Raw genomic sequence first — 16049 nt, forward strand, 5'->3', positions numbered from 1 at the left:
AAGATGTTTGATTTTTTGAACCTCAGATGTACAGAATAATAATAATAGCTAATAGCACTTACTATGTACCAGGCATCATTCTAAACCCTTTCTGTGTATTATCTCACTTAATCCTTACAACAACCCTATGAGCTAAGTACTAGTAACACTGTTCCCATTTTACAGACTAGAAAAATGAGGCACCGAGAATGAAGTAACCCGCCAAGCTCATAGCTAATGCGTAGCAGAGCAGGGATTCAACTCTAGTCCATCTGGCTCTAGAGGCAAAGCTCATAACTAGAACACGCTATAGCTTCTAGAGATTCTGATGATGATGTATCTATCTTAATTCAACACTTGGATTTCACAAGTCATGGACAAGTAAATAGGACTCTTTTTCCACTTTAAAAGACCATGTAATACCTCGCGATGATGTGAACGGTCAGCTTTCGTTAGGAGCCTATTCATACATTTCCTTCCAGTCTCTCCCCACCTCTTTCTACTGCCTTTCTCTCTCTCACACAGACAACCAGAGGAGTGCCCATTTGCAGGTAGGTCTCTCTAACAACATTTCTACTTGCAAATCATCATAAAAGAGTGGCCTAGGAGTGAGGAAGTTTCTCCTGAGAGGCCCTGAAGTGAGAAAGGCTTTGGAGGAAGACAGACCCAAGGCAGTGCAAAGAAAATTCTAGAATGCTGAGGTGGCTCAAGTTCCTGCCTCTTGCATCAGACACATGCTCTCTGACCCCTGACGACACAAGAGGTTTCATGCAACTAGAGATGATCATACTAAGTGAACTAAAAGAGAAAGACAAATATCATGATGTCATTTATAGGTTGAATCCAAAACATGGCACAAAGGAACTTATCCACGAAACAGAAACAGTCTCACTGATATAGCGAACAGACCTGTGGTTGCCAGGAGGGAGAGGCTGGGGAAGGATGGAGTGGGAGGCTGAGGTTAGCAGATGGAAACTATTACATACAGAAGAGATAAACAGAGCAAGGTTCTACTGTATAGCACAGGAAACTGTATTCAATATCCTATGATAAACCATAACGGAAAAGGATATTAAAAATGTATATACATATATACGTACAACTGAATAACTTGCTGTACAGCAGAAATTAACACAACACTGTAAATCAACTGTACTTTGGAAATTTTTTTTTTTAAAAAAACAGGTTTCAAAACAACTACTACAGGTTTACCGCACATGGGACATCTCCACTTCTGTTTCAGTTTATGTGACATTTTCCCCAGAGCCATGCCTATAAAACCACAGATTTGGGGTTTATTTCCTACATGTTACACTTAACCAGGCTCATCCTGTTCAAAACATTCTACACATAAATATCCCCTCCTGGCAAATATTATTAGTGTATTTACTCAGAGGTTCCATTAACATGCTGACAAGGAGATTACACTGGATCACCTGCCTTTTTTACATTTCCCTCGAGTTGTTCCCAGTTAATTACGGGGGGAAGAAAGGATTACAGACCAATGCTCTAACTTCCTCTACCTTGTAACACAGAAATCTTCCAGTGTTCCTGCGAGGATTGATGAGATCATGCATATACTGTGCTGGCATAGTAAGTACACTCTATTTAGTCAGTGCTTCCCAGAGAAGCAGAACCAATAGAATATATATATGGGGAGGGAGAAAGAAAAATACAGAGAGAGAGAGATAGAGAGAGTTTGCATGAGGAATTAGCTCCACAATCGTGAAGGCTGAGAAGCCCCACGATGTGTGCTTGCAAGCTGGAGGCCCAGGAGAGCTGGTGGTGTCGTCAGTCCAGATGCAAAGGCCTGAGAACCAGGGGAGCCAGTGGTGCCAGTCTTACTCCAGGGGCAGGAGGAAACCCATGTCCCAGCTCAACAGCCAGCAGAAGACCTGAATTTGCCCTTCCTCCATCTTTTGTTCTGTTCCATCCAGTGGATCGGATTATGGGCACCCACATAGGACAAGGCATCTGCTTTAAAGAGTCCACCAGTTGAAATACTAACCTCCCCAGGAAACACCCTAACAGACACACCCAGAAATAATGTTTAGCCAAATATCTGGGCACCCAGTGAGCTTGCCACATAAATGTAACTATCACAAGCCCATCCCTTTCAGTTTAGCACCCTTAATCCTTACAAACACAAGTTTCTCTCCCTAACAGACTTTCAATTTATCTAGTTTAGTGAAGAATTACTTAAGAAAAAACAATTTAAAAGACATAAAATGAGCATATAATAAACATAAATTTCCCTCCTATCTCTTCCTTGCCCAGCCAATAAGTTCTCTTCGTTAGAGGCAAGAGCCACTGTTACCAGTTTCACATTGCTTACGTGGTTTGGGGGCTACTTCAAATGTTTTTAAGTGTTTGGCTTTTCAAGGTGGAAGGTAGGGATAAATTAGGAGTTTGGGATTAACATATACACACCACTATATACAAAATAGATAATCAACGAGGACCTACTGTATAGCACAGGGAACTCTACCAACATTTTGGAATAACCTATAAGGAAATAGAATCTGAAAATATATATATATATATATATATATGTATAACTGAATCACTTTACTGTACACCTGAAACTAACACAACATTGTAAAACAACTATACTTCAAAAAATATTTGGCTTTTAAAAAATTAGTGTTTGAAAAAAAAATGAGTGTTTGAAACGTTGCTGAGGAATAAATCAGGAGCTTGGGATGAACATATACACACTACTCTATATAAGATAGACAACAAACAAGGACCTACTGCAGCACAGGGAACTCCGCTCAATACTCTGTAATGACCTATATGAGAAAAGAATCTAAAAAAGAATGAATATATGTATATGTATAGCTGAATCACTTTGCTGTCCATCTGAAATTAGCACAACATTGTAAATCAACTCTACTCCAATAACATTTTTTAAAAATTGGTGTTTAGTCTTTTTTAAGAATTCACCAGGGAACAGGAGATTCAAACGGTAGGTGCATTCTTTTACTCTCAGGAATTGTGATGGTGAAGTAAAATGAGCATAGTTAGGAAAACTGACTCTGAATCTTACCTCTTTAATTTAGCTCTGGTCAACCTTGGTCTGTTTATTCAATTTCTCTGATTTAAGCTACAATACAAAAGTTTAACCAGATGATTATCTGTATGGCCCCTCTTAGCATTTTATGACCATAACTCAGCAACAGTTTTAGTAATGGTGTCCGGGTTCTACTCCAGCAGGAAATTTACTTTAAGCAATTCTGATTAGTCAGAGTATTTTCTCTTTACCCAGTTACTGAGGTTTCTACCAAGAGGTTTTCACACTGGGGAAATCACAAAATCCTTGGAAAATGATGCCAGGCCTAATGAAATATCACTTCCTCTTCTTTAAAGGAGAGCGTTACCTTAAATTGAGATGTTCTGTTAAGCCCTGCACTTTTGATGGAAATTCGGGTATTCTAAATTGTGAGGGTAAGACTTGGATAACTTAAGGCTGTTCAACTAATCTTTATAACTGTTGGAGCAATTCCTGTCTGGACCAACCAAGCAATCTATTTAAAAACCCTTAACCTGATTCAGAGGGAAAAAGGAAAGCTTGATTTAATTTAACATAGAAACCCTGGGAATGCTTCATTCCACACACAGTAACACACTCAGAAGGAAAGTCTCTTTTATGCTCTGGAGCTAATAAAATTAAATTTTAGCCAGAGGCTTACTAAGAATGTTTCTCAGTCTCCTATGGCATTTAATCGAAGAAGAAGATCTATGACTTCCAGGTAAGATGGCAAAGTAGTGCAGGCACGTTTGTTTAACTCTCTTACCTGAATTTAAATGGAAATAAAAATCCTATGGACAAATAAATAAAATAAAACAAAACCAAAGGAAAAAAAAAGAAAAGAAAAAGAGAACTGGAGAAGAAACTTTTTCTATACTGAAATTTAAGGAAGAACTACAATTTCATACGAACATCTTAAATAATGTCTGCCTCATACAGAATAATTAAGACCAAACTGAAAAACAACTTTGAGATACAATATGAATCTCTAATTCTGAGTCTAGAGCAATAAGCCAGGAATGAGGAAGTTCAGAAAGACCCTGCTGAGAGCCCTACTTGAAGGCATCTGGGTTGTGGGTGTGAGTGTGACTGGGCCATGGAGAACCTCTGCTTGGCATCTATTTCTTCAGTGTGGAGCAGGGGCTATTCAGGTCGTGCAGAAGGAGAGCACTTAGCATCTCACCATTGAGTGGTCTGCCTGTCCTGCTGGAGTATGTGCCCATGTTTGGGAAATACTCCTTACTCAACCCACCGGCAATGCCTGGCAAATCCGGCTCTAACCCCCCTTTCCAGCCTGGTCTACATGATGTCCATGGCTTTTCTAAATCAGGTGGACAATTCCTCATCCATCTGTGTGTTAACTTCACCTTTCTCACGTTGACCCTGCTGCTTGCTATGAACTTCTTGCTATGGTTCTTCCAGTAAAATGTACCTGTATGCAATCCTACCCAACCTTCAAGCTCTACTCATAGCAACTCTCTTCATCATCCTTTCTTGACCCGCTGACTTTTTTAGAACCCTCAAATACTTTTTCCTCCTATCTTTGTTCACGAATCTTTGTTCCTTTATGACATCTCACATTTTCCCTCATGACACAGTTATTTCTGTTTATGACATAAGTTCCCTAAGGTAGAAATCATGCTGGTTTTACCTTTATTTATTTCTAATACAGTTCTCTTCATAAAGTAATCATTCTGTGAATGCTGGTCAATCTATATTTTGTTTTGTTGTGTTTTATTTAATTTGAGAATCAGATGAACATGAAAGCCTTTATTAACTGCTGAAAGTTATTTTTCTCAGAACAGTGCAAATCTCAGCGGAGCAAAGCGTATCTTTCAAGGTCTTCAAATTCGTCATTGTGAAGCAAATGAGTTCCTCAGTTCCCTTACATCTTTCACCTTGAAAGTCTGTTTACAGCTCAGGTAGCATGAAAGTTCTCTCTCAGATATTCAATTATCTGCCATAAACTGTCTCAGCTTTTCTAAGTATATTCCTTATATATCATTACATCATTTCCACAAGATTACAGGCAGAATTATTTTGTAATTTTTCTTGATCGAGTCCTTATTTTTTAGAGAGAGTTATTTTTCCTTTCATCTCCTTTCTCATGTACTATGGTACACACACAACAGTGTCAGTAACATATACGTAGCTCAAAAGCAGGGTGACTAGAGGAACAGCCATGCCAACATGAACCCATCACAGCACTCTGGGCCCTCCTCCCTGACCCGATCCCTCTACCTGGCTCACACTGGCTGGATTTTGTGTTTATCTTTCCCCTGCTTTTTTTTCTTAAACTCTTTATCTGGAAATTTAAATTACATAAAAGTTGCAAGGTTAGTACACCCATATACTATATATACTTACACTTATGTATATATTTACATACACACACATACATTGTAGAGGGAGAAAGAGAATATATATATTTATTCTTTTTGCAGAATCTCTTGAGAGTAAGTTGCTGATATTATTGTCTTCCTTTACCTCTACATATTTCAGTGTGATTTCCTAAGAATAAGGTATTTTTCTTACATAACCCCAGGACAGTTTCCAACTTCAGTAAATGGAACATTGAAATAATGCTCTTATCTAATTTACTGTTCAAATGCTCAAATCCTTATTTTGGTTCGTGATTCTTTATATACGCTATTAATAATGTATAATATAATCATAGTATATTAAATAATAGATAATAAAAGCTTTAACTATTTTTAATGTAAGTTCCTACTAGCTCAGTGATTTCTAAGTTGCTCCATGTAAACTTGGGATCTTGCAAATTGGAAAATAAATGTGATTTAATGGAAGGAACACAGGTCTGAGAGTGCAGAGAACCAGGGACAATCACTCAGCTTTAAGAATTTCTTGAGAGTCATTTTGTAACTGAAAGTGGGGTCTGGCTGCTCACCATTCAAAAGGCAATAAAGAGGCAAGGTTGGTGGAAAGGAAAGTTTGCTTTGTGGTGGATGCCGGCAACTGTGGGGGAGGGTGGACTCCTGTTCAAAGGCCGACTCCCCTCCCCCTCCCCACAGCCAGTTGCAAGAGACAGATGGAGGGGGCTACATGCAGAAACAGCATAGTCAGTTCTGACAGTCATCTTGAAATTGATCATTGGTTGTCTGATCAGTGTCATCTTGATTGTTCTAAGCACAGTTAATCTTCAGTTCCAGGGTCAGTTTCCCATTTCCTTGAGGCCAGTTCTCAGAATTGTGGCAGCTTATGTCGCGGCTACAGTCTGCTCATCATGTTGTTAACTTCTTCCACCTGGCAGGGGTTTCGGTATCTACATGACAGCTCACAGGACATGGCTCAGAATATTATCTATAGCCCTTGAGGAGGAACTAAAAGCCCCCGACTATGCTTACTGACTAAACCATTATTATTTAGTCTTGTTGGACTGTTTTCCTTTGTTTCTGTATTTTCTCACTTCTCTGATTATTGTTTGGCTAAAGTTTTTTTTATAGGCAAAAGGCAGGCAGAAGATGTGGAGGGGAAGGACCATAGGGTCCTTCTCTGTTTCAATTTGCTTTCTTGATTTTTCAAGTCTGCTTTGTGAAATGAGGCTTATGGTTTAACGTTTTTGGTCCTTGGCCTCCTTTTAGGAACTGTTTTTGTGGACCAAAATCTTCTGAGATTTATACTGACATCATATGTACAACAATCTTCTGACTTAAGAATTCCTTTCCACATGTGACGAATGAAGAAACAGAAGGTCAGAGAGGTCTGTCTGCATTCCAAAAGTCACACAGCCAAGAAATGTCAGAGCAAGCATCTGAACTCAGATCTGACTCCAGATTGTTGTTTTTAACTGCCTATCAGATCTACAACAGACATGTCCTATTAACACTGGAGCTCCACCATCTGGTTCCTCCATGATGTTAATTCTGACCCTGATCTTCTCCACTCATCCCCTTTCTCCTACATTTAATCTTATCATCTTCCCTACACCTACAGTGCTCCTTCCCGCCACAGTGGTTTCACTCAGGGTTTTCCTCTCCCGCTTTATCCACAGCCATATCTCACCTATCTTCATGGCCATTTCTCCCCACCTCTTTCTCTGGCTACCCCGTGATATGTGCTTTCCTGAATTCCTTTCACATCTACTATCTTTATCATCATTTTGGTTCTTTATTGTATTTTCTCCTTAGAGTGTAAGATGTCTCCATCCAGAAAAAAAGTCTCCATTATCTCCTAGTGCATCTGCAAGTAATTCATGGCAGGAATTATACCATATATGTATTTTCAGTCACACTCCATCATTATTTGATGCTGGATATGAAATGAAAGCTTAGTTCCTACTGACTAGATTCCTTTTTACAGTTGATCTGCAAGTTATTTGAAAAGTTAGAAACATGACACAAGCATATGTTAATATAACTTCCAAATTTTGGTCTTCAATTCTCTTTATCCAGTATTATTTTCTGCAATACTTTGTTCTCTTTCAGTTATATTTCCAAAACCATGGTCTTTAGTGGTGACTTGGTCTACAATAAGAGTCTGCATGTCTATAGGTTTTCAGGTAAGTTTCTCTCAACAATAATGACTGATGCTGCCCATTAAATACCCATAATATGCTAGACGTTATTAAAATTTAATCTCATCAAATCTCACATAAATTGGAATTACTTCATTCTATGTATATCCTCTCAAATCCCTGAACAACTTATCAAGACAGCCACTATTTGTATGGAAGCCAAGTATTAAGGCTATGAGGGATTTGTCAAAGGCTACCCCAGTAAGGACAGAAGTTACTATTGGAAACTAGTGGGGTGTGATTTCAAAGTCTCTGATATTTCCTCCATGCCACTCTTTCTTCATGTTTATTTTCTGCAATTTAAAACTATATTAAATAATCATATATTAATATATTATATATATTTAATATATACAAATATATATTAAACATAATCAATAGGTCCTTTTTTTCTTGATATAGTGTAGAGGAAGACAGCAGTTGAGGTTAAATATTTTGGTTCTTTAGCTGTACTTTCTATATTATGTCTATTAAACTTTATGATGATGTTTTCAAATTGGTGGGAAAATGAGCTAGATAGGAAAGAACGTAATACAGGCACTTTGAAAGAAAATCATGTCCATCTTTCACTGAAATAATACTAGTCTGCTGAAATTATTTTCATCTTAAAGTAATTCTTTCATCTAACACAACATAAAAAGTTTGTCTTTTTCTTAGATGCTAATGTGAAAATTTCTAAAATATTGGATAATAGAATGGTTATTTCATACTACACATAGATATTTATGAATCTAGATTATTTTGTATTTTGTTAACATCAAAAGTGTTGGTTAAAAACACAGATGGAAGCTGAAGTAAATGGATAAAAGTCAAGAAAATATGTACTCTCCGTAGAAAACACCAGAGCCATAAAACTACACATAGATTTAATTATTTTTAGGAAACTTCCCAGAAATATTAACTCTTCCTGGACCATGCTTGTGAGATAGTTCATTGATTAAATCAACAAGCCAGGGAGACACAAATCCTGGAAACTGAAGATAAAGTATCATCTTAGAAACTCTAACCTATTCTTGAGAGAGTGTTATAATGACAGAAATGTTAGTAACTGATAAGGAAGATCAAAAACGCAGTGGGGAGAGTGGAGGTCAGTGTGTGACAATGGAAAGAGGCTCTGATCCTAGACAGTTGGCCCTGGTTGTGCAGATATAACCAAAATACAGAAAATTTCTAAATTCCATAAAGTCAATTTATGAGCGAACCAAAGCTTGGCAGATGTGCCTTCGGAGCCTCTATGGGTTATAATAATAAGCTCAATAAACAACATTTTTCTCTAACATTTAGTTTCCAGAACTATCAGGGAAGGACTGACCTCTAGATAATAGACTCCAATTATTAGACCAGGACAGTATTAGCTTCCCCTCCATTTGAAATAAATAAATTGGAATTCAGTTTATAAGTCATGTTGTGGTCAGGGGATCTGCACATCGTAATGTGATTCAGAATCTTGGAGTGAGCACTTAAACTTGAGTTTTGGAGATGGAAAACGCAGAGACCAGACCTCCTTGACCCTGGCCCTATCTCACCCTGCCATCAAAGCTGAGGCCTACGCTAAAGAACTGAGAAACAAAGAGTGGAGTTTTGAGTATGTCTGTAACCCAGAAAGTGGACTGACTCTAAAGGAAAAGTCTTTATGTATCTCTTTCTTTATCTTTATATGTATCTTTATATCTTGTCCCTTTATGAGGAGAGTGGAAAGCAGAGCCCTCAAAGTGTATAAGTTCATGACTGAAGGAAGAGAAGCAATGATTCTAAGTTGATTTTGATGAAATATTCTCTAACAGCATTTGCTATTATTAGCATAAGTCATATATATACAGGGTACTTACAAAATATATATTCATAAAAATAGTTTTCAAATTGTGTTGAATGGATATTAAAGCACAGACATTTTTGTTCAAACACTCCCTATGATTCACTACAGGAAATTCTAATTTAAGTGTCCCCTAAAAGAGTCTTCACTAACAAAGGAATAATTTAATGGTGCCAGTTCTTAATCTTAGTTGATGGATGGCTTCCTTAAGTTACTTACTTTTGCCATTTTCATCTATACAGCTTCGTGAAAACCCAGCTATATGTAGCTAACAGATTTGGGGGCTTTCAACTGTGTTGAGACATATTTGGCTCATAACACAGGGGCTAAATTTTGCTGGATTCATAATGATGTTATTACATTTGGGGGTAAACTAGCATGAAAGGTAACGTTGATCTCAGCCAAAAGTAGAGAAAGATACAGAGGACTGTGCTTGCCAGTTATAATGTTTATGAATACAGTAAAATTGCCTTTGGTCATCAAAAAGACACAATGATTAGGAAGTTTCCTCTTTAGGGGACTTTCTAGGTTGTTTATAATTGCCCTGAGCTTCCCCTTTATTCATATTTAAGCTTGCTGTTCCTTATTTTACTCTGATAATTGATGGAATAGCCTAGTGAAAGCTATTCGGGTATGAAGTCTATAGCAGCAAACTTAGTTGAGAAGTGGTCTGAAAAATAGGGAAATCCATATAGCATAATTCAATTTCATCTGGTTCTTAGTTTAGGAATTGCTGGAAATTCAGGTTTATTTTAAAGTATGATAGATCCAAAAGTCCTAAAACTGACTCTGGAATACACTAAACTCAAGGGGAACACTAGGATAGAGCTGGGTTTTACACCAAGTCAGATTCAGAACCAGATTTCTTGACTCCATTCAAAATGAATGGGATCTTCCTGGTTTGTGTTCAAGAGAAGTATGTGGAAAGGAGACAAGATCACAACTTTGGCAGCTGTTAACAGTTCCTTATAACCACCATTTGTGTTTAAAATCAAATGGACATTTGCTGTGTTATTAGAAGCAGATAGATTAATATTTTGAATTAAAACTTAAGTTGAAAAAAAAAAAAAAAAACTTAAGTTGAGGAGATATGTTCCCTGATTATAAGCAGCAAATTAAGTCCATGTAAACAAGAGACAAATGGGTTCAAATCTTTTAAGGGCAAGTTCCTCTTAAGAAATGTTCAGTTTTCCCTTGGGATGTCCTAGATGTGGTTTGCCAGAAGAGATCTCCACTGGCAGGGGTAATGGTAGTACTTAAGGACACAGACTTCTCTAATCACAGATTTTTTTAAAAGCAATAAAGGACATTATTAGCCCCATGTTTTCACTTTGTGGATGTTTGGAAAAGTGGAAACCAGAGAGATTAAGTAACTTGCTTAAAATTATATAGTTTCTTAGTGATAAAATCAGGATTTCACATAAACTGTGCCTTTTTTCACACTAATAAATTTATTACAATAAAAGATAACTGTTATGCTTTCAGTGATCTTAATATTCAAATCCACCGACTGCTATACCTAATTCTCAACATGAATGTACCTGATAAATGAAAGATAGGATGAGAGAGGTGGGCTAAAGGATGTGAGTAATCTGACCTGAGTCTGGAGAATTGCCCTTGCTCCTTTTTAGAGAATATTTTTCTAAAACTGACTTGAATACTCACATCTGTCAAATAAGTCAGAGTATCTGTCGTCCCTACCTCTGGATAAACATCGACAAATTCTTCTTCGATTGTTCTTATTTTCACTGTTCTTTATTAACTTCCCCAAACTCCTGTCGTTACAAAATATCATGTTTGTAGAATGCTACAGTTTCCAAGATTGCAGCTTTGTGGACATCAGCTATGTTTTTGGTAGATGCTTATACATCACCTTAATAATAGAAGTAGAAATTTCTCTGAATCATATGTTGGATTTCACTTACCCCCTGCCCAGTGGGCATTGACTCATGTGTGCTTTAGTCTCAGATAACTGCCCTTTCATGTTTTAGAATTTATCTTATCTATTAGTACTAAAGTTCTGTATTAATGTATTTATATGTGATTTATCACTCAACAGGTATTTGCCAAGATAAGTCAAAATCAGGGCATTACAACAGTTCTTTTTGGAAGCATAAAGATGACTACAACGCTATAGTCCCCACCTAGTTCAAACGAAACTATCTCTTAAAGTAAATCTGTGGCTGAATAAATAAATCACTGAACTTGTCAATTTCTTCTAAACAAATGATCTATCCATAAAAATGGCATGTATTACAAGCAGTCAGGCCAGGTAGATCCTGTATAAAAATAGTTACAATTCATGAATTTGGTAAGTGCTATACATACAGTACAAACTAAGTAACATGGAAGCCCGAAGCCCTGAGAAATTAATTCCTTTATTGGAGACATAAACAGGAAGGTAGGATGGGAAGTCAAGTTCTGAGGGCAATTGTGTGCTGTGTTTAATGAGCTGCTGAGTTAAAGATTTCTCTATAACGTCCAGGGGGAACTGTCTTATAAATACTTGAAATTATGTTATGAAACCCAGGTTAGAAGAAGGAGTTGAAGATTAAGGGTCAGACTGTTTTGGTACAAATAAAAATGGGTGTGATATCAGATGTGGTGTCTGCTGTAGTTGTAGAAAGACCAAAGGTGTTACTATACAATTCTAACACTTTGAGAGGTGTAATTATTTTAGTTTTGAAGACTATTTTTTCCATTGTTTTTAAACTATGTGATTCAGTGCTTGATCCGAAAGAGCTATTCTACAAAGCTAAGGATTTAAGGACCCAGTTCTGAGCTACAATACAGAGTTGTCTCAGTGTCCTGCTAGTATATGAAATAGTCTGTAAAACGTAACACCCAAGGAAAATCGGAAAGTGACTGTGCTGAGTACTCTGCTCTCTAAGATGGTACAGTGGGGAACTAAAAGCACAAACGCTTGAGTCAAGACCTGGGTCCAGATCCTAGTTCCAGCAACTTGCTTTTTTCAGAGCTTTGGGCAAGTTATTTAACTCTCTCTGAGCCTCAGCTTTTCATCAGTAACATGTGGATAATAATACCAACCTCAAATCTAGTGTGAAGATTAAATTTATATCGTAGCAAGTAATGAGTGGAGACAGTTGCTCTAAACGTTATCATTATCACTAGTATTATTACCTGATGGCAAATATGCTCGTTTGGAATTGATAGTATATCAAAATGGTGTTAGTTGAACTTTGTGAGATATAGTCATGATAATCAAATATTGGCCAGTTGCCACATTTTGATGGACCCGTATTAGTAAGAAAACTCCAAATAACGACAAAAACCTGAGATTTCATGGAAATGTATAGATACAGTTTAGAGAAATTGTGATTAAATTCCTAAATCCTTTAATTGAGACCTATGTTAGATTAGTTTATGCTAAGCAAAAGATACAAGTAAAAAATACACTTTTCGTTATTTCTAATTTTTATGCAAGGCCAAGCAATTTGTGCAAAAGTTCACTTCCCTTTTTTGGATCTTACAATTTAAGTTCCTAATAATTAGATTTCTTCTCAATTTATGATTATGACTGCATGAGACACACATAGACACATTTCTCACACACCAAGACTGAGGTCAGAATTAGGGTAGGCCAGGCTGCAAATAACAGACCCCTAAAAATTAGTGGTTTAGAGAATAAGGAAGACAGTTACTGTCCTCTGTAAACTGTACAGGCAGACACCAAGGTCAGCAGAGTGCTTTTCTTCATGTGATCATTCACTGACTGGTTGACAGCTTCTCTGCCACCTTTGAAATATTGCATCCAAGGTCACACAGGGTGTTGCCATCCTAGTCAGTCAGAGGGGAAAGGGACACGGCCCAGCATATGCAGGAGACTTTGTGAGCCCTCTCTGAATCAGGCATGTGCGACCTCCAATCATGTTTCATGGGGTAGAACCCAGCTCACGTAGCCGAATCTGACTTCAGGGAAGTGAAGTCTTGTCCTATGCCAGGAAAGAAGAGGACAACAGATTTTAACGAACCCCTGGCAGCCTCTGCCACATTTTTCAGTGTCAAGGCAAATGCACTTAGTGGAAATGGTTTCTGTATTCACTCTCTACTTTTGGGAGATTTGTCAGAGTCATACAATTTTCTCTGCTTCAGTTTCCTAGACATGTCACCTGCTGATAAAAAATGAGACAATCTACCCTAAAACTTGGTATTAAGACCATGGGTAAATGTTAAGAAGAGTAGGGACAAAAAGGAACACATCTATTAATCTAAAAATTGACCCCTAAGTGAAACCATTAACACGGGCAATTTCATGTCCTCTTGGGTCACCATGGTAATGGAAATGAATAAGCTTTTCATGCGACAACACCTCCACTTCAAAAATGTGGTTCAGGGCTTCCCTGGTGGCGCAGTGGTTGAGAGTCCGCCTGCCGATGCAGGGAACACGGGTTTGTGCCCCGGTCCGGGAAGATCCCACATGCGGCGGAGCAGCTGGGTCCGTGAGCCATGGCCGCTGAGCCTGCGCGTCCGGAGCCTGTGCTCCGCAACGGGAGAGGCAACAACAGTGTACCTCAAAAAAAAAAAAAAAAAGCAAATCCCTGTCGCCATTAAGGCAAGGAGTTGATCTGGGAGCTAAATTCTCACTTCTCCATTCTCTGGTCTCTGAATAAGCCTGTGCTGCTTCAGTCTCAGCTTCAGTTTTGTTTGTGGCTGTGTGAATCTGAACGGAAAAAGAACCTTCCTTGTCACCTTGTCACTAAAGCAGGGGTCTCAGCCAGGCTACTGTCCAAGTAGGGGGTCCATATGACCTAATTCGGTAACAGTTTCAATCCTCAGTGTCAGAGGGAATATGGGCAGTTGCCTTCAGTCCTCACTCTGAAGGCTACACTGCAGGGAAACAACCACCAGAGCACAAAGGGAATTTATTTATCTTTTTCTATTTAACTTGGGAAAACGCTTGTGTCAGCAGATTGTATTTAAAATAATTCCTGTAATGATAGAAAAGGATCATGTCAATTTTACCCCCCAAGAATTAACATGAAATCCATTTCCATTGGAGTAGGCACAGTCCAAAAATTCAAGAAAAGAAACACTTTGAAAGCTGCTTAGACATTACTTTCTGAGTGATTAACAGAGGCTTCCAGCTCTGTTAATTCCCATTAACCAAAAGCCTTGAATTGTGGCTGTTGCCACATGCTAAAGTCTGAAGCAAACACCTTTAGAGCATTATTTCGTGATTGATCAAATGTGTGTCTCTTTTCTCTCTTCCAATTAATGGGAATTGGAAAATCTGAATTTTCAGTGCTGGCCTTCAATCAGCATTTCCCAAAATATGTTCCACTGATGCAGTCAGTTTCAACATTAAAAAAAAAAAATCTTCAGTGACTCCTCACATCTATTCTGTGGAACACTAGCTCATTGGGGATATTAACAACTAGTTTATAAAGTGTTCTCAAAGAGTTCCCTAAAAACTGGGTTTGCCTCTTGGTGGGTGTCGAGCCAAAAGATACAACCAAGCTAAAGATGGAGAAGGAAGGATTTACTCCTTGTAGTAAGAACTCTGGGGATCTTTCCCAAAGTAGTGTTGCCCTGAACAGCAATATTGGGGAAGTGTTAAGCTAAGGGTACATGCGTATTCATGAAGGGGCTTGAGCAAAGGAGAATTCTGCATGGAATTGGGACAAAGGTCGACAGGGTCGAAGTTTTAGTTGATTGATGCGGGCAGCAGCATCCCTTAGGTTCTAGTCCATCTGGTGGTTGAGTGCTCAAAGGGGTTTGAATTTTGCAAAACAGCTCAAGAAAGTGCTTTGGGCTAATCTTTGCCACTGAAACAGAACTGAGAGTCTTACAACTGATGTATTATCTTTGCTGTTGTCACTTCTCTTGCCTGGTAACAGTCATTTATTCCTGCATTCTTTTGTTCCCTCAAGATCATTAATTACTGAGACGTGTCCAAGGGCAAGCATTGAGACCAGGCTTAGCTCACAAAATGGCTTTTAAGTCAAAATGGCTTTTCTTGTGTCAAGAAAGTCATGCCTGGTCATCTTCCTCCAGGGACCCCCTAATCTATCTGATTACAAAAGGTCAAATATATTTAGAGAAAATTAGATCAAATAAAGTGAGACAGATTTCTTAACTGTAAGTTATCTCAGAACTTTAAATAAGCTCATGGATGTTGTGAACATTTAAAACAGGGCGTGCCGTCTCCAAAACTTCTTCCCCCAGAACATCCTAAGGGCTGGATGTTGTTCGTTCCCAACAAGAGAATAATGGTGAACACTGCCTTAGTTTAGTATCTCTGCCAACCACCACTTTTCTTCCCTGTTTTGTACTTAAATATGTAACCCTTCACATTCCCATACCCAATACATCTATTAATGCAATTCAAATCTATCAACGAAAAAATCAATCAATCTAAGAAAAAAAATGGAAAATTTTAAATTCCAGCCAAATTAAGGATTATAATCTGGGAAGAGCCTCTCAGAAAGCTCTGAGAACTGTGGCACCCATTAGAAGTTAAAGCACAGTTATATAAGTTTTTTGAGACAGAGGGCTGTACAGTAAATGATGTATTATTGACAGTTTACACATCCAGATCTACAAAGTGAGTGGGTCATGGGTCATCGTGGCTCCTACAAGATTAGGAAGGAAGGTTATCTCCTAAGGAGGTCTGGTTAATGCAGGTGCTCAATACACACTAAAGGGGAGGAAGGAGGCACGAAAGAGCAAAG

This window comes from Neophocaena asiaeorientalis, unplaced genomic scaffold, assembly GCF_003031525.2.
Source record: "Neophocaena asiaeorientalis asiaeorientalis breed wild unplaced genomic scaffold, Neophocaena_asiaeorientalis_V1.1 scaffold7, whole genome shotgun sequence".
NCBI classification, from domain to species: domain Eukaryota; kingdom Metazoa; phylum Chordata; class Mammalia; order Artiodactyla; family Phocoenidae; genus Neophocaena; species Neophocaena asiaeorientalis.